This window comes from Dermacentor albipictus, chromosome 2, assembly GCF_038994185.2.
Source record: "Dermacentor albipictus isolate Rhodes 1998 colony chromosome 2, USDA_Dalb.pri_finalv2, whole genome shotgun sequence".
NCBI lineage: Eukaryota > Metazoa > Arthropoda > Arachnida > Ixodida > Ixodidae > Dermacentor > Dermacentor albipictus.
Genome location: NC_091822.1, coordinates 63,666,455 through 63,690,697, shown reverse-complemented (window position 1 = coordinate 63,690,697; position 24,243 = coordinate 63,666,455). Strand labels below are relative to the sequence as shown.

Here is a 24,243-nt window from a genome sequence, read left to right as displayed (position 1 = left end):
CCCTTGTTCCCGAACCCGGGTGGATCGTGACACTGGCGACGAGGATGGGATCCTCGTGACACAAAGCATGGTCGATGGTATGAAATGCATCGTATTTGTCCAGAAATAGTGCTATAACGAGGTGTTATTTTCTATTGCAGCGTTATTAAAAAAAGAAAATTCTTCAATCAGTCTAGTTGCATTCGAGTTTTGCTTTCAAAACCAAATTTTAGCTGTGGACACACGACGGGGATCAATTTGGCACGTGCCAATTTAGACTCGCTCAAAAAATTGCTGGTTCTCTCGTAATCGAAAGTAGACGTAAGCATAAAATGACTACCGGCAAAGGAGAGTCGTTGGAGATGACACTATCTAAAATAATAAAATGAGTGCAGTGCATTCTCCCAACGGCATACCTCACGACATCACACCGCGCCACGCCATACTGCGCACTGGTTCATATGGCGGCAATAGTTTCCTTTCACAGACAGAATCTCGTTGCAGGTATTGTCTCAGTCAAACGGCCATGCGCGGGCCGTCCGCACGTTGCCGGCTCGGGCGCCGCCGGACGGGCCGCGGAACTCGCGGACTGCGGGCATTGAAAAGGGCACTCAGCGCCAAAAGATGACAATCAAGTATGTAGTGACCTGTATCTGCCGTTTGAACCTTGCCTATTGGAAATGAAAAATAAAATATTAGCGTACTAGAAGCTCCAGCTTAAGTGATATTGTGAACAAAGATTAGAAAAAACTCGGAAGCAACATTTTTGTAACTTGTGTGGGAGGTACCTAGCGTATGCAGTGTGGTTTTGACTGATTGCCATGGTGATGTTGTTTTGCTCTCGCTACCTTCCCGAATGTTTCCGTGTGAGTTCCCGGATAACGGCTCTGGCTTTTGGCTCCACGTCACTCGAAGGTCGGTGACAACGGCAGCTAAAAACATTTCATGCTTAAAACTGTAAGGTAAACCTGAAATTCTCAGATGCAGTGTAAAATATTTTACACCCTTTTACTCAGGCATTTAGAGGTGTTTAATATTTTACAGTGCATCATTAACGTAGGCACAAGAACACGTTAAGCATCGATTGTTAAAGCTCACCTGTTCCCCAGTTTCCCTCTGTTCCCTGCTTTTCCCCAAGCACTCAGTTTAATATTTTCTTCTACGCTTCTAGACGTATATCAACCATACGAGCCGTTTTCCATGTACACCTGCCCCTCCTGCATCTTATGCCGTTTCCCTCGTATTTTATTCTTCCTTTACATTTCAATACCGCCATCGACACGTTCTAAACACCTAAATGCCAGCATAAGTAAGCACCAGATGGATAGAAACCGTTGCATGCTACTGACTGACATGGGCGTTGACAGCCTTATAGATGGATGAGAAATGGGCAGAAAAGAGTGCACAGCTGCTTGGACTTCTACTCCACCAGGGTCAAGCAGCCGAAGACATGCGCCACGTTTAGAAAAATGCTTGCGGGTACATTATGAAAATTTCACCGGCAGATCAGATACGCTCTTTTCGAGAAATCCACTTATGAGAGTGAGGCCGAAAGAACAGTGCGCACGACCTTGGCGGTGTAGAAAAGCTATAAATTCACATGCGATCAGTGTGGATATCTAGAGCGTAGGCTACATATCTGTAATAAAAACGTATTACCCCTTACTGCTCAAACAAGTACCGTCAACTTATCGACTTGGTCGTCAGTATTGGTTTCGTCTAGAATGAGTGACCGATGGGTTGTCGACAAGATACCATTGAAACCAAGAGTCAATACGCGAGAAAGCAAATCGAGATGGTTCGTTTAGGCTGGGAAGAGCCAAGCGGCGTAGACGTGCTTCGCATGGGCTCTGTCGACTTTCATTATTCTTTTAAGAAATTCACATCGGAGGACCGAAGTCTTTGTCGGACGACCTTCGTGAAGTCTTCGGGAACGCCCTTGGGAAGTTTGAAGACCGTGAGTGCATATTATTTTGCGCTTTTGGACTTTGAAGTTCTCCGGGGTGGCGCTGCCGCGTTAAGCCTGATGCCGCCGTACGTAGCAGTGCGTAGGTAGGCGAGGCGCTCCGCCGCCTTTGCCGCCGCTCGCTTGCTACGACACTCACTATGGCGCACAATGCTGGATCCCAGCCGGCCGCTTCTACTTGTACCGGAGGGAGTGGAGGTGGAGTTGTTGCTACAGCCCCACCCGCCCCCGGTGCTATTGTTCGAGCTGCCGCTGGGCCTTCGTCGCAAGAAACTACAGCCATGGACTTCCACGACGACCCTGCCACTATGGAAGAGGACCTTTCGCAAGGGACGCCATCGGAATGTCCTTATTCCAACTGGTTATTACACCTCAAGCGAAAAAGGAAGAAGAAGCTCGCCAGAGGCGAGCAAGTGTGCGTGGCAGGCAGGGCGATCTTTCCGCTATCACCCTCCTCTGCCACCGCATTATCATCATCATCCTACGCAGCTGCAGGCGCTGGGGCATCAAAGAAGCCTTCTCTTAAGAAGAGGCGACGACTCCGCCCACTGCCACGCAGCGACTTCAAAATCATCATCCGACCCAAGAAGGGCCTTCAGGTGAAGAGTTTCAGCAACCACCAAATATCAAAAGCCGTCTCGGCCGCCTGCGCAGGGACAGTTGACGATTCGCATTTCATCGTGCGCTTAAGACCCAGTTCCAACATAATTATTGTTAGTACCCCAGATCAGGAGGTCGCGGATATTGCGCGCAAGATCACGCGGATTGTGCTGGGCGGCAACCTTTACGAAGTCAACTCTTACGTTGCGGCACCAGACGGAGTGGCCCGGGGCGTCATTCATGGAATCGACCCGGATACCCCGCCCGAGGAGCTTATGACTCACCTAAGGGTTAGGACCCAAGGCGTGGAAATCGTGCAGGCCCGCATGCTGGGAAAGACCAAGACGGCCTTGATCACGTTCAGCTCTCACGTAGTTCCACGATACGTCTACTACTACGGAGGGGAGACCGAGTGCCATCCCTACAAGCCCACAAAACAAATCTGCTATGTTTGCCAGTGCATGGGACACCGATCGGACGTTTGTCCTACCCCGAACATCAAATTTGTCTCGCTTGCGGGACGCACGACCCGACGGACGACCACGAGTACTCGCTCAAGTGCGCCGTCTGCGGCGAAGCCCACGCCACGGGGTCTCGCGAGTGCAAACAAAAGCTAAAAAACAAGAGCACTACCACCAAGAAGCATCCTCCACCCGGAAGGAGGAAGGAAGACGAGGACAATGATGGAGGAGGGCCAAGGCGAAGCCGCCTGCGGTGGTTCAGCTCGGAATCCTCGGCGAGCCGCTCAAGGTCCCGGGCCCAGTCCAGGTCAATGTCCCGGTCCCGGTCCCGATCCCGATCCCGGTCCCAGTCCAGGTCCCGATTCCGCTCGGACTGGCCAAAGCTAGGAGAGAAGCAAGGGCAGCGGCAGCCTTCTACCTCGACATCCACGTCTAAACAGAAGAACCAATCGGGCAAGAAAAACCAAGCCAACAACGACAAGGTGAGCCGGAATCAGTCTAGTACCTCCTCCGCTCAAAATACCAGTGAAAATAGTAAATGCTCCCCAGAACGTACGCGCATCAGGGAAGAAAATAAAAAACTCAAGGCTCAGGTTAACGACCTAAACCAACGCATGCAACGCTTAGAAGCGTTGCTAAGCAAAACCAGCAACAACACACAGGCAGGGTCGCAAAGCGGAACGATAGGCCACGAGCCCATCATCTCCATTCCTCCCCCCTCAAGAACTACCACGCCCTCATCGCTCCCCGGTGCGGCCTCGGCAGCGGCAGTCCAGTCAAGTGTAGTCACCCTCGAAGGTATTTATGCTACGATACAACAGATGCTTTACCAGATGGGCGAATTAAACAATAAAGTCAAGGAGGACACACTAAGCCATGAAGACCTTGAAAGAAGAATACGCAAGGTTGAGTTTGGCTCGCGCAAGCGAGTCGACGACGAGATCAGCAACCCACGCATCAAGGCGTACAGGCGCATAAACAACACGGGTGACGTCAGGGACGCCGATAACTGCGACGACGGTGGCATGAACGTCAGCAATGGCTAACACCACACGCAGCGCGCCTGAACACCTCGAGATCTGGCAGTGGAATTGTCGCTCTTTCAGCAAGAAGGCAAGTTCACTCCAACTCTTCATCCAAAATCACCTATACCCCCCCGACGTCATCTGCCTTCAGGTGGTCGGGAACCAGCCGATCAGGCTACGGGGTTACTACGTAATTAAACACGCGGGATCTCCGAAGGTCGCGGTTTTAGCTCACAAAACGGTGACGGCCGTGGGACAACATTATCAACATCATGACATTAATCACGTGCTAGTGGAAGTCCTCCCGCAAAAGAGGGGTAGACGTAGCACTTTCATCCTGAATTTGTACAGTCCGCCGAGGGCTCAGAAAGACGACTTCCGCAACATTATTTGTGACAGCGTGAGAGCCGCTGGCTGCAACCAGCTGGTAGTTGTGGTAGACATGAACGCTAGACACACGACTTGGGGCTACCAACAAGACACGCAAAAGGGAAGGTCGCTCCTCGATGCGGTTGACCAAATGGGCCTCGAATTGATAACCAACCTCCTCCAACCAACCCGAGTAGGCAACAGTGTAAGTCGAGACACGTTTCCGGACCTGTCATTTGTCAAAAACTTTAGGGAATACTCATGGGCGCACCTGGGCGAAACATTGGGCAGCGATCACTATATCCTCAGCATCTCGGTATCCACGCCGAAACTCAAGAGAACAATTGGCGAAATTAGGCTTACGGACTGGGAGGCATTCAGGCAGTACCCCCCGCCCGAAAATGGTATAAGGGACATAGCGGAATGGATGCAGCACCTCCGGGAAGCCCACATCCAAACCACTAAAACCATACAGCGCACGGTCGAAACGCCCGAAGTCGATCGCCGGCTCTTACACCTGTGGGAAGCCCGTAAGGGCCTCCTCAAACGGTGGCAGCGACAGCGGTTAAACCGGAAACTACGTCTACGAATTGAGAAAATAACAGACGAAGCCAGAAATTACGCAAACGAGTTGACGCAGCAAAATTGGGTACAGTTTTGCACCTCGCTTAAGGGTACCCTGAGTACGGCGCAGACGTGGGCCATCCTACGTTGCCTGATCAAGCCCGACGAGGCGAAATGGACAACCAGTCGGACGCTTGTAGAAATTGTCCACAAGTTCCCCGGAAACGACCAGGATCTGATTGACACCCTAAAAACCAGATACCTGGGTAGCGACCCCATACAACCCTGCCTCCTAAAATATGATGGAGAACCAAGACCAGAACTGGACGCTCCCATCACGGAGGAAGAGGTGTATGCCGCGGCACGAACCTTACAGCGCAACACTGCTCCCGGAGTTGACAAAATCACCAATGCCATGATTAGAAACCTGAGCCCGATGCACATCCAGGACTTGACCGAATACCTAAACGAGAAACTCTGGAGCAAGGGCCACGTACCGAACGAGTGGAAACACGCGGAAATCGTGACCATTCCCAAACCCGGCAAGAAGCCCGCGATCGATGCCCTGCGTCCCATCTCGCTGACTTCGTGCCTCGGCAAGCTGTACGAGAGGGTCATCGAAACCCGCCTCCAACATTACATAGAGGACGGTGACCTCTTCCCGCACACCATGCTTGGCTTCAGGCCGGGGCTTTCTGCTCAAGATGCGTTCCTAATCCTTAGAGAAGAAGTTCTCAAGGGCATCCCGAAGGGAGGAGAACACCTCCTGCTCGCACTCGACCTAAAAGGGGCCTTCGATAACATCTCCCACGAGGCCATTCTCAAGGAACTGAACGACATCAGCTGCGGGGAGCGCATCTTTAATTACGTTAAATCGTTCCTGACGGGCCGGACGGCAACCATCGGAATAGGCAAGACTCGATCGGATACGATCGACGTGCCGAACAAAGGAACACTGCAAGGGGTGATAATCTCCCCGATTCCATTCAATGTCGCGATGCTAGCACTGACCAAAGAGCTGCGGAAGATCCCCGACCTAGGTTACGCCCTGTACGCAGACGACATCACTCTCTGGGCCACCAAGGGCTCCCTAGCGCGAAAAGAGGCGACCCTTCAAGAGGCCGCGGTGGCCGTGGAGAGATTTGCCGCAGCGAGTGGGATGCGTTGTGCGCCCGAAAAGTCCGAAGTGATCCGGGTGCACGGAGGAGGAATCTACAAGTCCCCCGGCCCTATCGACCTCTATCTTGAGGGCCAGAAGATAAAGGAAGGCAATAAGGTTAGGATTCTGGGTTTTTGGATCCAGAGCAACCTGAAAGCCTCCCACACCATCCAAACCCTAAGGTCTGCCACCAACCAGATCTCGCGGATTATAAAACGAGTTACAAGAAGCCGCAAGGGCATGCGAGAAGAGGACACGCTTCGCCTCGTCCAGGCTCTGGTGATCAGCAGAATAACAGAATAACGTATAGCATGCCGCATCGCTATCACTCGCTAAACAAACGCGACCAAGAACAAGTCGATGCATCATCAGAGGCGCGTACAAAACGGCCCTGGGTCTCCCTGTCACGACCTCAAACGAGAAGTTAGCGGCCCTCGGGATCCACAACACCTTCGCTGAGCTGTCGGACGCGATTATGGCTTCGCAAAAGGCCAGACTACAGAACACGTCGGCGGGCAGAGCCATCCTCCACCGGACCGGAACGGCAACGGAGCTCCGTGCCCTCGATGGGCAACGATCACTCCCGCCTGAGGTCAGAGGCAAGATCAAGGCGAACCCGATACCGAAGAACATGAGTCATGAACTCCATGAAGGACGACGCAAAGCTCGCGTCGAGAGACAGCGCCGACAATTCAAGGGTGACCCGTACGTAACGTACGTGGACGTGGCGGCGTACCCTGTAGGGGGCCTCTTCGTGGTAGCCGCCGTCAACGGGAGAGACAACTCCTTGACCCTCGCGGCCTCCGTAAGGGCAGAGACCCCAGCTGCGGCTGAGACCATAGCCGTGGCGCTGGTTATAAAACAAGAAGACAGGATAGGCAGGGAAGTCCATGTCGTTACCGACTCGCAACATGCCTGCCGTAACTTTACGAACGGACGAACACCGCTGCTGGCGGCTCATATTCTAAGCCCGAGGCTGCAAGAATACCATCAAATCACGTGGACGCCGGGTCACGCGGGTCTGGAGGGGAACGAAAGGGCGAACGCCCTAGCTCGAGCGCTAATCAACCGAGCGGGGCAAGACCAATCGTCTCATCAATCCCCACCCTTTACCTTCATGCCCCTGCCATCCAATTACTGCGACCGACTCGAGATCCAGCGACTCAACCGCAGGATTTATCCTCCGCCTCACAAAAAGCTCAGCACTGAAGATGCCGTAGCTCTCCGACTTATACAGACCAACACATTTCCAAACCTACACAGATACAGTAAAATGTTCCCACATACATATCGCGGCAACTGCCCCTGGTGCGGCGACACACGCCCTACACTCTTTCACATCTCGTGGGGGTGCGAGCGCAAACCTCAACACTTAAAGACTCCTAGCACGTCATTTGAGCGGTGGGAGGTACAGCTGACCGGCGATACCCTGGCGGGACAAGAAGTTCTCGTCCAGCAAGTACGCCGAGCAGCCACGGCCAGTGGAGTCCTGGAATGAGGACACCACCCACTCGACCTCAAGAGCAACCACTTCGGTGGTCTGAATAAATGTTTTCTCTCTCTCTCTCTCGTTTAGGCTGCTGGATGAGCTCTGACTGAGGGCTAACACAGAGGCAGTTATCTTTAGTGACGGGTCAAACTTATCGGGACACAGAAAGAAAATGTGAGAACGAGAGATGTCTAGAACGTTCTACAAGAAAAGGTCAAGAAGTTCCCACAACAATTCGCGTTCACGTCATGCTGCTGCAAAGAAAAGAATCTCAGAAAATCCAACCAGCTTCACTTGTTTTCTTTGTAACGATCGTAATGAAAATAACTAAGCCTGTTTCAATCAATTCTAAGTTATTAAGATCGCCAAAATTGATTCCTCTGTGCTTTCTATGCGAATATATTACATGTTCAGTAGAAGGCGAGAGCTCTTGAAGGAACAAAGGGGAAATATTCGGCGGTAGGCGGAAAGGTACAGTTAACAATTTTTCACAGCTAGTAAAGCTGACTTCTTGCCAAATTGATTCCTGTGTACTTTCAATGTTATTGCGCCGAACACATCTCAGCGAACCGATAAGCTCACTGAGTACGTCGCCTCCAAGTTCTTTAGACCGACTGAACTCCCGGTCACTGCGTAATATATTGCTGCGGCATGAGCCGGGCGAGGAGAAGAAGAAGACGTTAGCGTGTGCATGCGTGTGCAGCCTCGGGACGCCATCTTTACTTCACCATCAATCTCGGTCCTTAAATAAAGCCTGTTTAACTTTAACCGTAACAGTTTTGTGGTGGAGGTGCGGGGTACTTCGACCAAGACGACGGAGCTGCTGCAGCAAGTACCACGCCGGAGCCGACGCCTCGCTCGACTGCCCCCAACACCACTTGAGATCCCGATGTCCCACAGCGGTGACCAACAACCTTCTCTGGCAGCTCCAGTGCGAACAACCAGCGCCTGGATGCATCAGATGGAGCCCCGCCCTTTCTCAGGAAAATTCGGCGAGGACGTGGAGGAATGGCTCACCCACTACAAGCGTGTGAGCAAGTACAACGGCTGGAACGCCACGGCTCAGCTCGACAATGTGGTTCTGTTCCTCACAGACACTGCGCTCGTGTGGTTCGAGAACCATGAAGATATCTGCACAACAAGGGACAGCTTCGTTACTCACCTTACCGAGTGCTTCGGCGATTCCGCCACGAAAAGGAAGCGGGCGGAGCAGACATTGCTTCAGCGTGCTCAAGTCCCAGGTGAGACCTGTACTACGTACATTGAGGCAATCCTGAAGCTTTGCAGAACGGTCAATCCTCGAATGTCCGAAGAGGACAAGGTTGGACACCTTCTCAAAGGCATAGCCGAGGATGTGTACAATTATTTAATCGTAAAGGAGAGTCTCGCCTCGGTCGCCGACCTCATCAAGCATTGCCGCACATTTGAGGCCTTGAAGCTGCGCCGTATCACGCCTAAGTTCGGCAGGTTGACAAATGTCACAACGGTGGCAAGCGTTGAAGACAATGACAACTACAGTTTTCAATGTGACCTTGTGGCAACTATAAGGCAAATTGTCCGTGAAGAACTTGAAAGACACACCAAAGGGGCGGATGTCGAACTGCTTGGCTGGGCTCCCAACCAACCTCAAGAACATGCATCTGCTGTGTCCGTATTGTCTGCCATGCCAGGCGTTGCAGAGTGTGGAGTCGATCAACTGCGACAGCACCGACGTACCTTTCCCGACGACGCGATGCACGATCAACGAACTCGTCGAGCTACCGCCACGAATCGGAATTCGGAAGATCGCGTTTTTGATTCTCAGCGTCCCAGGGTTGACCCCGAGGTTTACAACGTCGGTCGCGCATCGCCTGTGTGTTACAGCTGTGGCGCCTCAGGACACATTGCTCGTTTTTGTCGCCGGCGCCGACAGACAACAAGATATGGCCCACCACCAACGTGGCCTAATTTTGAACGTGACAGTTATGACGACCGTTGGCCGACAGACCCTGATAGCGCAAACGCCACAGGCGCGCCACCCCGGAATACCTTCCATCAATATAGTAGAAGGAGTGGCTCGCCAGCTTCAGACCGCAGCCTGACGCCCCCAACCAGTCGCCAACGCCGTTCACCGTCACCACGGCGACGTGCTGCGTCACCAGAGCCGTCGGGAAACTAGCCGGCGCGGCCGATGGAGGTAAGGTCGCCGGACAGTCTGCGTCTCTGCGAAATACTCCTCTGCCTATTATGATGGTGAAGAACAAAGTGCGTGTGTTAATTGATAGTATACCTGCAACAGCATTAGTGGATACTGGTGCTACCGTTTCCGTCATGAGTGTGACTTTCAAGGAGAGGCTGGGTCGGAAAGTTATGTTCCCGTGGAATGATGGTGTGACGTTTCGTGGTGTCAGTGGAGAGTGTCTAGTTCCCCTTGGTATTTGTGTTGCAAGTGTTTCATTCGGAGGAGAAGATCTTAAAACAGAATTCCTCGTACTACCGCGATGCACTCATGATGTGATTCTCGGGATTGACTTTCTTCAGGATTGTGGTGCATCCGTTAACTGTGGCACAGGCGAAATTACTTTGAATAGCGCGCTTTTCGCCACCCTTGCCGACACATCCTTACCAGTGGAAAACTATTGTGTTGTTTCGAACGATTTGCTGATACTGCCTTGGTCGCTCTCCCGTATCCCTGTCAATTTCGCCGCTGCCGACCTTTCATCGTTTGACGCGCAAGTCCAGCCACTTACGTCGAGCTGCGCAAAGAAAGATGTACTTGTACCACGCTCTGTCGTGAGAGTAGTGGATGGCACCTCAAATTTGTGGGCTTTCAATTGTTCTTGTGTCCCTGCCGTTCTCCCGCGTGATATGAAGCTTGCTGAATTTGACAAGATTACTTATAGCTCCATTACAGTTCTAAGCGAGGAGGAGCAGTCTCATACTAGCGATCCCCAACGAAACATTTCTGAAGAGCAGATCCTACGAATGATCAACAAGGCACTGCCCTCACATGAGCGCCGCGCTCTCGCACAAGTATTGTGGGCACATCTTTCTGTGTTCGATTTCACACAAGGCGACAAGCAGGCTTCACTCCCGCGTTCTCGTGCTCGCCACAGAATTGACACCGGATCTGCGCACCCCATTCGGCAAAAGCCTTACCGCGTTTCTTCAACCGAGAGGACAGTTATTGCTGAACAGGTGAAAGACATGCTGCGGAATAATGTCGTTCAAGAGTCTTCTAGTCCGTGGGCAGCACCAGTGATCTTAGTAAAGAAGAAGGATGGATCGTGGCGGTTTTGCGTCGATTACAGGAAACTGAATGCGGTCACCAAAAAGGATGTGTATCCACTTCCTAGAATTGATGATGTCATCGATTGTTTACATTCCGCTGCCTACTTTTCATCACTGGATTTGCGATCAGGGTATTGGCAGATACCCATGCACCCAGACGATAAGGAGAAAACGGCCTTCGTGACACCAGACGGTCTTTATGAATTTAACGTTATGCCGTTCGGCCTTTGTAACGCGCCAGCAACATTCGAACGATACATGGATATTATCCTCCGAGGACTTAAATGGGAAATTTGTTTGTGCTACCTCGACGATGTGGTGATTTTTGGCAGCACATTGAGTGAGCATAACAGCCGTCTCAGTCTTGTTCTGGATTGTGTCAAACAAGCCGGCTTGATCCTAAATTCCAAGAAATGTCGTTTCGGGGAAACCGAGACATTAGTACTTGGGCATGTGGTCGACAAAAACGGTGTGAGGCCAGATCCACGGAAGATTGAGGCAGTCAGCTCCTTCGAAGCACCGAAGTCAGTGCAGGAGTTGAGAAGTTTCTTGGGCCTGTGCTCATATTTTCGTCGCTTCGTCCCAAGATTCGCCGACGTGGTGTACCCCTAACATGTCTTCTCCAAAAAGCCGTCCCTTTCAACTGGACATCGGCTTGCGACGACGCGTTCCGCCAGCTAAAATTTCTGCTAACGTCAGGGCCCATATTGCGTCACTTCGATGCATCCGCACCTACGGAAGTGCACGCTGATGCCAGTGGCATCGGCATCGGTGCCGTACTTGTGCAACGTCATCAAGGAGCTGAACACGTTGTGGCTTATGCTAGTAGCTCTTTGACTAAGGCGGAACGCAATTACACTGTGACCGAGCAAGAATGCTTGGCAGCTGTTTTCGCTGTCCACAAATTTTGACCCTATATCTATGGACGCCCGTTCACTGTCATTACTGACCACCACGCGTTGTGCTGGTTGGTGAATCTCCGTGACCCGAGTGGACGACTGGCACGTTGGGCTATTCGACTGCAGGAGTACGACTTCGTTATTTCCTACAAGTCCGGGCGTCGCCACGCAGATGCGGACTGTCTCTCCCGCCTTCCTCTGACGAAGACGGAGTGTGACGAAGACAATTTTGATGACTGTTTTGCTCCAATTTCTTCTACATTCCCAGATTCGATGACTTTCAAAGCAGAGCAGGAAAATGATATTAGTTTGGAACCTCTATTTGTAGCCGCATCGCGTCCTGGAGCCACCGGTCGATTTTGTGTCCGTGACGGCCTGCTTTACAAGACCAATTATGCGGTTAAAGGAGCACGCTTCCTTCTGGTGGTGCCGCAAAGTCTGCGAACGGACATACTGAGAGCCATGCACAACGATGTAACCTCTGGTCATCTAGGATTCGTAAGAACTTTGAACCGGACACAGGAGCGTTTTTACTGGCCCAAAATGCGGGCCACAGTCAAGCACTACGTCGCCAGTTGCGAACAATGTCAACGCTACAAGCGCCCTACGACCGCTCCGCCAGGTCTTCTGCAACCTCTGCCGCCACCTTGCCTGCCATTTGAACAAGTGGGTATCGATCGTCTGGGCCCATTTCCCCGATCATCTAACGACAACCGATGGGTGATCGTATGTGTCGACCATCTGACCCGTTACGCGGAAACGGCGGCCGTACCATCTTCAACAGCTGCGTCCGTTGCGACGTTTTTGCTTCGATTCATTATTCTTCGACATGGTCCCCCCCCCGTGTCATCATTAGCGATCGCGGTCGTCAGTTCGTTGCGGACGCCGTAGAAGAACTGCTTCGTCTCTGCAGTTCGCAGTTCCGTCATTCAACGCCTTATCACCCTCAGACAAATGGGCTCGTGGAACGTACGAACAGAACTCTAACTAACATGCTGGCCATATACGTATCTTCCGATCACAAGGACTGGGATGACGTACTCCCCTTCATCACCTATGCTTATAATACTGCAAAGCATGAGACGACCGATTACAGTCCTTTTTATCTCCTTTACGCACGTTCACCGTTAAGCTGCATTGACACTATACTACCGTTTGACTTTCACAGCGAGTACTCTGTTGCCAAGACGCTTTGTCTTGCCGAAGAAGCCAGGCGTATCGCTCGTCTTCGCACTGTGGCATCGCAAGACCGATCGAAAGAGCGCTATGACAGCCGACATCAGTCTGTCTAGTACGCCAAAGGAGACTTTGTGGGGTTGTGGACTCCGCAACGTAAACGTGGCTTATGCGAAAAGTTTTTACCCCAGTACACGGGCCCATTCGTCATTGTAGATCGCTTGAGTGACTTGACGTACGTGGTGGCACGCTTGACGTCGGCTGGTCGTCGGTCTAGCCGGACCCAGTTAATACATGTTGCCCGTCTTAAGCGGTTTGACCCTACGCTTTCCGAGTGATTTGGACTTGCCCAGCGGGCTTCGTCTGGCAACCGGGGATTGCTACGGCATGAGCCGGGAAGAAGAAGAAGACGTTAGCATGTGCATGCGTGTGCAGCCTCGGGACGCCATCTTTACTTCACCATCAATCTCGGTCCTTAAATAAAGCCTGTTTAACTTTAACCGTAACAATATTCTAGCACGTTGTTGAAGATTACGTCAGCACCGTACCAGAAATTCGACATGGGATATACGCAATCGATATCACAGAGTGGGTCAAAAGAGGGTCCTGTAGGAGAGAAGACCCTTTCAAGTAGCCGCAGACTCCATAACAGGCTATGTTAAAGAATGTATACTCCGGTGAGCCCCTGAGAAATCGGCTGTAATCTTTCTTCAACGGGAATCAACAGGAAGGAAACAGGAGCTCGTGAAGAAAGTGGAAGTACTGTTACGGGAAAACCCGCTCTACACGTGAAACAAATCCGCATATGGGGTCCTTCAACTGCAGAACAACGGGGGAAGCGCAGCAGCCCTGCAACTGCTGGAAAAATCTACAAGTCATGCTTCTCATTCCTCGTATCTCTGATCGACAACACGGACTAAAAGAAGGTGATCTACCCAATATGATACAAGCGCATATCACTAGTACACTCCTCTTCGGTACCCCTCACCTTACACTTACAAACAGTGACGTGTTAAAGTTAGGCACTCTTATAAGGCACTCTTGTAAACAGGTGTTAGGGCTTGCGCCAGGCACCTCCATCAAAGGCCTGGAGAAGCTCGGTATGCACAACATAATAAGCGAACTGATAGAGGCACACCTTACGAGCCAGAGGGAGCGATGAGCGCTCACGGAGCCGGGAAGAGCTGTACCACGACGCACAGGCCACTCCGTGCCACTCAACGAGAGGCCGTTGAAAGAACGCATACCCGTAGCCAGGGGCGTAGCCAGGGGGGGTCTTATGGGGCTTCAGCACCTCCCCGAAATTTTTTCGTGCTGTCCATGCACCGCCGACAAAAGCAACCCCCGGCGCCAGAAATCATTCTGGATTTTGTCTAGAGCGTCTTTTTCACGCTCGACAAGCCATTTCACCGCAAGAATTGCGAACTTGGGCTGAATTTCGCGGCAACGCCCATGCACCGGGAGTCACATAACGCAAGCAGCCCCATCCGCGCACAAAGCTTCAAGGACGTTTTGATGGCGAATGGGCTCGCCGCGGCATTGCGCGGAGGCCGCGGAATCTACACTCTATCATGGAATTTACGGAGCGCGTGGATATGAATTCCGAAACTTTATGGGTACAAAGTTCTCATAAACTTTTGATGTGAAAGGCACATTGACATTTCCAAACGTGTGCTTTAGATTTTCAATTGCGGAACGTTGTAAGTTTAATGCTCCCATAAATATTTGACCCCAAAGGTGCACTGACTTTTCCAAAGTCGCACATCGGGCCATACAACGAGACAAGCCAAATGAACACGCTATCAGACAAGTTGACAAAGCCCGCAGCGAGGCCCGATGAGACGAAGCGTTGTGGTGGTTCATTCGTGCCGTCATGTCACATAAAAAATATCAACTTTTTTCACCTGCGCCAAAGCATCCATTGAAGACAGTAAAGCCAGCCAAGGCAACTACGTTCTTACTTATTTTTCTACTTTGACTTTTAATCGCGAGGACACATTGAGCCTCTTCAATTTTTTTTTGTTCTCGCTCCCCTACCCGCGCGCTACCAGAGCCAGCCAGAGCACACGCGTTTTTCTTGTGTTGCCCCGACCACCACGCGGCGCACTTCGGTGCGCGTTCGGTTTTCTCTGGCCGAGTGCATTTTCGCCTGGGAGAGCTTTCGACGCTTTCTAGCTAGCAGACGAGAAAAAGAAACAATTGTCGCTAGCCGCCATCACTGTGGGGACTCGACGGATTGCAGTGCGTTTGCTTGAGCGCAACCTCTCCAGAAAGTCTTGTCTCGCCGGCGTAGGGTACCGAGCTGTATGCGCATGGTTCTTGGTGGACCAAGCGTCTCGTGTTTTCTTCGATATTCCTTTAATAGCCATATCAGTTGCCCAAAATAGGCATTCTATTGTGACCAACATACTTTGCGTTTTTTTTCATTATGGTGCCCCCGCCCCACAAAAGGAAAAAAAGAAGCGTTGTTGCGGTGCAGCGAATTGTCGCATGGTGAAAGTGCTATTTCGTTACTTCTTTTGCGGAAAGTAATGGGCCATGGGACGCTTCAGCTGCTGGATACTCTTATTATAATATTGTGATAGCAATTATACGGACACTAGGCGCATTCCTGCCATCGCCGTCGCCCTCATATTCCGCATAAAGTCCAAGTGCGATAATATCGTGACCCCGCGCCGCATGCTGTATGTGCGAGTGAAAGCGTGTGGGGGTGAGGGGGGGAGGAATGAGTGAGCCGACGATAGTGGCTCACTCTGGCTCGCAAAGTGAGGAGCAAGTGCGCCGCCTTCCGTCGCGCGCGTAACATTGGGGGAGTGGATGAAATGGGGCCAGGATCTAGGATTCTGGTAATCTGTGATTGCGCAACATGTTTATTTGCCTTGTTTGACGCATTATGTACCGTGACGTATTCTCAGATACGTAGATTTATTGGAGACTTATACGTATATTCAAATATCTTGTTGCGAGGTTTTGTGTGCACGTGTAGTGGCATTTCCAGTGGCACGCTTATGCTCTTTATCAAGCTGTATCTTCGCATTTGTATATTCCATTGCATTTTCGCATTTCTAACGCACGAGGGCTAGTCAAATGAAAGTGAGCCTACCCACGCCGCGAAATTATGGTTCTGTTCATTATCTGCAAGGCCTGCGCGTAGCACACAGGCATCTCTCATTTACAAAAGTGACACGCAGGTGTGAGGATAAATGTTCTTTAATGCTCTCATACACTGGGTTGAACATGGTTGCGTGCCATAATGGACACCCCAGAAGTGAAGCAGCGTAATGCCGTGATGTTTTTGACAGCTGAAGGTGTTTCCCAAAAAGAAATTAGTCACCGTATGACTGCCGTGTACATGGAACATTGCATTTTATTGGCCATTGTGAAGCGTGTGAACAAACGGTTCAAAGAAGGACGCGAAATTTGCAAAGACGATCCCAGACCGGGCCAAAGCCATCGTGCAATCACCCCTAACAAAATTGCAAGGGTTGATGAGCTGATGAAACAAGAACGGAGGATAAGCATCGATGAACTGGCAGAGCGTGTGAACGTCAGTCACGGTTTGGTGCATGCCATCATTCATGAACATCTCGGTTATCGGCTCTACTGTGCGCAATGGATGCGCAAGATTTTGAACCACTGCCAGAATACGGAGAAGATCAGCGCTGCCTTTACTCATCTGACCTGGTGTCACAATAAAGGTGACGATTTCTTGACTGCAATTTTGATCGGAGACGAACCATGATGCCACTACTAAGAGCCTGAAACAAAACGGCAAAGCTTACAATGGAAACATTCAAATTCACCTTCTCCAAAGAAAGCAAAGGCCGTCATTTCCGCGAGAAAAGTGTTGTTGACTTTTATTTTTCGATCGTCAGGGGCCATTACTGATAGAATTTGCTGAATCTTGAGAGACTATCAATTCTTTCCAATATTGTGGAACGCCGGATCGGCTGCGTGTCGCAAAGAAAAAAACTACATGGAAAATTGACGAATGGGGTCATCTTCTTCCACGACAATGCCCGTTCCCACGTAGCTGACGTGGTTAATACAAAACTAGCAATGCTCAAGAGGGAAACGCTGCAACATCCGCCATACAGCTCGGACCTGTCGCCTTGCGGCTTCCACATTTTGGGGAAACCGAAAAAACAGCTCAAGGGAACCAGATTCGTTTCGGACGATGTCATGAAAGTCAGTTGCAGACGTTTTGAAGCAACAACCCAAGGAGCTTTATGAGACGGGAATTGCGCGACTCTTTAGTTAATGGGACAAATGTCTAAATGCTCATGGGGGCTACTTTTTATTAAAGTACCCCGTTTGTTATATACTCGCATTGGCTCACTTTCATTTGACTCGCCCTCATATATTCTGCAGAACTCGTGCTTTTTATACGTGGTCTCTGTTGCGACTATAATTTCGGTGCAATTACTCACGATACACGACCGGTGACAGCTGCTGCTGCGAAATACATTGGAACAAATGGCAGCGTCATAGAGATTTTTCACTGGCCATTGCATATGTACAAGAATGTAAACAAGGATCTTGAATGACAAAGTGTCATTAACATATTTGTCCTCAACTTCTTCATTTCATGGCCTTTACATTTTTCATATCAGCGGCATGCACTGCTTTGCTGGCTTCGAAGTGACGTAGTTCTAAAGTTCGTGTGATATTTTCTTTACTTATTAAATAGTTATGTTGGCCACAATTTTTGGCAAATATCAGTATATTCTTTTATGAAAAAATACATATTTTACTTGTATTGACAGTGCGTAGCATTCAGCAATTCCTTTGCAGCATCTTTGGCAATGGCAATGCAGTTATTATTCGTGTATTTGATCCCTAGGCAAATTGTTTAAGAGGAAGCTTTAGTTCGGGCCCAACTGCGACGCGGCCTATTCAGATACATGTAAAACGCAGAAACGGTTTTCTGAGATAACTCCTGAATCGCTTTCAATGAAATTTGTTGCATTTGAGAGAGTATGTTAAATTCTAGTGTCTGTTGGAAGTGGAATTTCGATTTAGGGCCTGAACTTTGTTTAAAATATTTTGAAAAATTCGAAAGTTCGAGAAAAATGGAAGCACGATGTTTAAATATTAATAGTTCTGCACCGAGAAGAGATATCGTGGTTCTGTAAATGGCATCTATTACACCATTCAAAGCGGAGAAATTCGATAAGTCAATTTGTATATTACGTGAATTGGTTACGTTATGTGCATAGGTTCTGCAAAAGCCGTATTTCCATAATACTTAATTTTTTGAGACTCATGTGTAACATATCAATTTTGTCCACTGTAGATGTACTATTATGTGCAATTAACAGAATTGTGATATCAATTATCGTTGCTGATTTACAGAGTTTTAAACCAAATTGTATCGTATTCTGAAAATTTTCGATTTTTGCCACTTCTTAATAAAATATAGATGACCTAAATCGAAAATTCGAAACAAACAGTCACTAGAATGTAGGTTTTTCTTTTAAATGCAACAAACCTCGTCAACTTTGGTGCTGTGGTTGTCGAGAAAAACTAATTCTCCTTCTACATGTATTTAGATAGGCGCATCCGACCTAATGTTTCCTCTTAAGGAGGGGGTCCACCTGCAATGTGAGCCCCCCCCGAACGAAATTTCTGGCTACGCCACTGCCCGTCGCATGTGAGTTTTCAAGACATGTTCACTTGAACTGAACCTCGAGGATACGACCGGTTTAAATAAATTATTTCCCAAAGTGTGGGACGAAGTACGAATAGGTGGACGTTCAAACTAATTGTGGGGCTTCCACACGTGAAAATCCATTCTGTTAAAAAAATAGGTGGAGCAACAGTGTATTCGTACTGCGAGTTTTATGGCGCATCTGTCTCCAAAGTAGTGCCATTATGGAAATTTATTTCAAGTAGATAGACCTTGTAATCAAACCAGCTACCAATCTCATGTTGCATTTTGCGCAGTAAAGTCTTTAAACGAAACGAAAATTATTGAGCTTTTAATATGTGTTCGGATTTATTGGGAGTAATTTCTGCCTATGCAAGTAATCCATCTCAGGGACTAGAATGATGTTTTCTGCAACAAGCGAACTTTAAAGATTCCGGAAAACTTGAAAATGATCACCCAGTACAACCCATTGTGCTAGGAGGATGTATGAGATTTAGAGATGTAGCTGTGCACATAATTCTCAGTAAACGGAAGTCCTGATAGCTGGAACATATGTTACTGGCCTGTTGAGGTTCTGCTTAACTAGACTCAGCTGTAACAATAATTCTAGCAACAATATTATGATTACGAATATCATTATTAATAAAAGGATTATTAGTGATGGTCAAAATAAATTTAGTGTAGAAACTTTATAGAAGTACTAGTCCCTTAGTGCGTAAGCGTTCTTTCGAGTCATTCACTTAAATATATATACATAAAGTCATAAGGCATTCTCATATGTAACCCTTAGAATTGCATGCATACATATAGGGCGCATCGGTCACGCCTTAGACAGATAGAGAAGTGGACGGATTTCCAAGGGAAGCTGTCCTAGAATGATAACGCTTTAAAATAATAATAGTAAGCTGTGTTAGGCCACTACGACGGGTTGAGGAAATCTCTTTATCGACTATTCTTGTGGAATAAAGAAGCGTCGCAGAATATTCCAGAATCAACGTGTTGGTGCCTAGGACAAAGAGTGCAGACGTCAAAATGCCGAAGCATGCCCACGCTTATTTCGTGACGCAAATTAAATTAAAATTAAATTGTGGGGGTTTACGTGCCAAAACCACTTTCTGCTTATGAGGCATGCCGTAGTGGAGGACTCGGGAAATTTCGACCACCTGGTGTTCTTTAACGTGCGCCTAAATCTAAGTACACGAGTGTTTTCGCATTTCGCCCCCATCGATAAGCGGCCACCCCATTTCGTGGCAAAGTGGTTGTGTGCGTTGCCGATGATACTCGACCTTGTAACGAATGAGATGTTCAAGCAGTTGACCGAATGGGCTTCTCCGAATCTGCGATATTTCAGCTCGCACCAGGCCTGCGCCATCCCAAGCTGCAGTTGTGTGAGTAGTGTCCGGCTGTACAACCACCTGAATGCTTGTAAAGAGGAAAACATAAGGGGCTTTCATCGTACGTAAAGAGGTGATCTGGTTTACCGAAATCTCAATGAAAAGGGCTTCACATTGTTTATCCGCGGAAATAAGGGCAATCTATCTACAGTGGCTTCAGGAATTTCGTTTTGCAGAGTGGCAATAGAAATCCGCATATCGACGTGCGTGAGCGAAATTTGCAACAGTGATGATATTACATTAGGAAAATCTATGCACAGCTTCTCTGCTGGCCACTGTGCAAAACACAAAAATCGCGAGGTCTCGGCGTTCAGTTTCTGCATCCTACGCCGGCATATCTTGTAATCCCGTCACGCCACGTAACCATCTGTGGCCCTCTCGTGCCAAATTGATTACCGTTACAGAACTTGGGTTATAGGCTGAGCGTACTACATCACCTACCGGTCACATTTTTCGCTTAGTCTTAGCCGTTGAATCAGCTAGACGCAGATTCCCTCGAATGCAGACGGCTGGCTTCCCGTTTCTTAAGGTTACACGTCTCATTATGTATTTCATAGATTTGAATGTCGTTGACGCTCTTAGTTAGTTATGTTATAGGACAAGTTCGTGCCACCCGAAAAGACCCATACGGAAGACCTTTCTCAATAAACAAGATCTGGGGACCATGGCCTTGCGCACCACCGATGCCGAAAGCCATGATCGGGCTTCTCATATCACAGAAGGCCAACAGGTAGAGCGACGTCTAGGACACAGCGTTCTATAAGTTTCAGACATCCTCTCCTTCCCTTAATATTTTCTTCCACTTTCTTTCTTTCACAGCCAATGGCTGGAAAGCGATCTGCGAAGAATAATTTTGAGAGCCAGGTTTTTCTTAGTGTGCATATATGTATACGTAGACGAATATTTTTGTCTTTGTTTAATTTTGGGCCATTGAAATGCTGCCACCACGACGTACACTCGACCGCGACGCTCGCGAAGCCGTACTCACTGACTCCGAGATCACTTGTCACTCCTCTATGGCGGACATCGAGACAACGGCATTGTAATCTGCCACCAAATCTAGTGGTCTACTAATCTACAAAACTAAATGTACTAATCTGTGACCAAACCCGTTTGGTCGCAGATTAGTAGCGGTAGAATGCACTGAATTTTATTGCTTATTTCAGCGATAAGGGTAAGGTGTTAATATCAACGTAATTCCTAGTGTGCACACTTAAAATCTTTCTTTCTATTTCTGTAGAAATTTGCATTTTACAGCACGGTCCCGCGCCTCTACAAGTTACGCTAAGTTTCTGGATATCCAAGAACTCTTGTTTGTTTGTGTATCTATGGAGCAGTACTTTACATTTTTGCATATTATTCTTCAACTCTAAGCATTTATCCCACCATCCCAGGACTTTGACGATTTGCTGCAAGTAATCTCCAGCGTTGTTCAACGGAACGGCATCTTCTGAAAGCGGAGGGCAAGTTAGGTATCCCACGTGATCCCTGAACCCTAAGTACTCTCTCCGAATGCAGCATTTTCATTAGTTCTTTCATATACTCGGGTAATAAAATGTGACAAATTGTTCGTCGCTGCGTGATGCCTTTCTCTAAGCCATTCTGTGCGCCTTTTTCGCACTTTTTTTAACGGTTAAAATAACAGTGCAGCGAGAATGTTTCGCACACTCCTTGAATACGTAGTGAACCATCGCGATCACTGAGTGGCTATTGTGTTGCTCTGGTGAGCAGCAAGTCACGGCCTCGAGTGTACGTAGAGGTGGCAGCATTTCGATGGGGGAAAATTAAACAAAGACAACAAGATGCGTCTACGTGTACTGACATGCACACTAAGAAAAAGATGGCTCTAAAAATTATTCTTCAGCTATCTACTGCGGCATCCTTCATAATTCACTACGCTGCTCAAGGTTGGTAAATCCCCTCTCCTTTTATTGTTTTGCGTGCGTGATACCCAGATAAATGCAGTTGTCTCTACTAAATATCGCGCCTTCTTATAATCTACGGAGGTAAAAATGATAAAGCAGTGCAGAGCAAGGCGCATAAACGGGTGGCCGCTTCTCAAGACCACTTCGCGGCCGCTTGTACGAAATGTACAGGCTGTGACTGGGTAAGCTCGTGGTTTGAAGCGAACGCCGGCTTTCCGCATAGGCTGCCGCAAACATTCTTTTCCCCGTGTTTACAGCGGCTCGTGCCGAGGAATGCATTTCCGGCAGGCATGTTAATGGAATCGCCCCCAATAAATGTACGTGCTTGAGCTTCAGAGGCGCGGAGTGGTGGCGAAATAGTGGACTTGTGACAGCACCATGTGCAGCACATGACATTTTTTTTTCATGAGCTGCACCTGCTCGTGACAGCTTTAAAATTAAAAACGAAAATTAAATTGCAGATAGTGCCTGAGTAAAGTCGTTGGGTCAGTTCGCTGAAGCCTATGCTGGAAAACAGTTCACCTCTGCCGTCGTGTCGATGTCCGCCAGAGAGGAGTGACACGTGATCTCCGAGTCAGTGAGTACGGCTTCGCGTTTGCGTACGACGGCGTGCGGCAGGCGATTCGTATGAAGCTTGCTTGGCACTGCGTTTGATTCTTGTGTCTTGGGTGAACGGTGGAGCTTTTTTTTTCACTCGCTACGATCGCGACACATCACCTCGTGGGTTCGTTTCTAACTCATGACAGCCTTTTGGAAAGCTCGCCACACATCGTCACATTGTATGATCCTAATACATCGTCCAGGCGAGACACGAAATTACGTTCAGCATAAGCACACAAGTAGGCTTATGTACAAGAGGAAACACTTTGGTAGTTTGATAAGGCGGCTGTCTTTGCCGTGACTGCACAGAAAAAGAAACAGCATATTAGGGTAATTAACATGTTTTATAGTTATTAAGTATTTTAGAAAATACTTTCCTGAGGCCAGTGTACTGAAAAATGTGAGAGTTCCGTCAGCGAAAAGTGAAACAGGTTTGGGAAACTGTTCCACGCTAGAAATTTTGTAAAAGTTCTCGAATGATTGGTTTTAGCAGATTCGCTTACTGACATCCAAGGCGCTTGTTAACATTGTGTTCGTGTTTCTAACAATAACCTTCGTCGACAAATTGCTTATTCCAACATTTTAGTTTTTGAATTGTTAGTGGTGACTGGCCGACCACAACACTGTGTCCGAAGATTCAGCAGAAGTAGTGTCTATGCAGCTGCAAGGATCTGCTGCAACAACGGCCACTCCACGTGCGAAGATCGCAAAGAAGTTTGAATTTTGCTACGAGGTCTGACCACATCCTAGCGTTTCCATTTGAGTTGTACCAATGCGCATGTTAGGGCATTGCAAATGCAACTAAACACTAAACGCTCAGTGATAAAGAGGCATGGTTTTCTAGACCTCATTTTGCTGAAGTCTCACCAAAGCAGTGATTTTTCAAACTCGGGTACGTCTTTATCGGTCTTTTTGGTTTTCTTTTTCTTATTTTACAGCGGTAAAGTGGTAAATGTGCAGCAGCAAGTTGCGTTGATGATGTCTCCTGAGTTCGTTTGAATGATGAGCTGACCTGCAGTGTCCTGCAAGGGTCAAGTGTGCAGTACAGCCGCTCTCTTCTCATAGGGCATGCACTTATGCAAAATGAAAAAAAAACAGTAATAATGTGCTCGAAGTAAAGTGTTCCTGCAAGTAAAACCTGTCACCCGCATTCATTATTATTAGCGAGCATTAATTTATACTTACCTATGCTTTGCCCATGAACACCGATTCACATTTGTTACCTCTGACGAACGACCACCTCAAATATTCAACGCGAGCGTTGTGGAATTCTTAAATAAATTATTGTTTTCAATTATTATATATATATTGTTTTGTGCAGACTGTCTGCGAGGTTCGAGTTTCAGCCCCTGCTCACTTAGCTTGCCAAGAACCCGCCGTATAGTTGCTGTTGGCAGGACAATTACTGTTATGACAACCATCCAGCGAAGCCACAATGGCCAAGTGCACGTACTAGCAATTGAAATTGGTTTAGGAGCAGCTGCTCCGGTAGCTGAGTGGTTATCGCGCTGCGCTGATTATCTCAAGCCTGCAGGCTGCCGTTAGAGTCCGCACGGAAGGCAAAAAAGAACGCTATTGTGCCCAGCATTGGCAGCACGGTAAGGAATCCCGTGGGGTCAAAAATAATGAGCAGTCACGCACTACGGCGTGGCAGGTTTTGCCATGCGAAACCCCGTAATTCATTTTACCACAAAATCAAGTATTCTCGAGGTCCGCC

At 48.7% G+C, this 24,243-nt stretch overlaps 1 protein-coding gene across 1 annotated transcript in view; it reads left to right on the top strand.

Moving 5' to 3' along the window:
• Positions 1–22,432: 22,432 nt before the first annotated feature.
• The window catches only part of LOC135909020 (monocarboxylate transporter 13-like), a 58,485-nt gene continuing 56,674 nt past the window's right edge, over positions 22,433–24,243 (top strand). The window contains exon 1 of the mRNA XM_065440880.1: positions 22,433–22,503. The gene's annotated coding sequence lies outside the window, so the exon portion shown is untranslated. The remainder of the gene's footprint in view (positions 22,504–24,243) is intronic.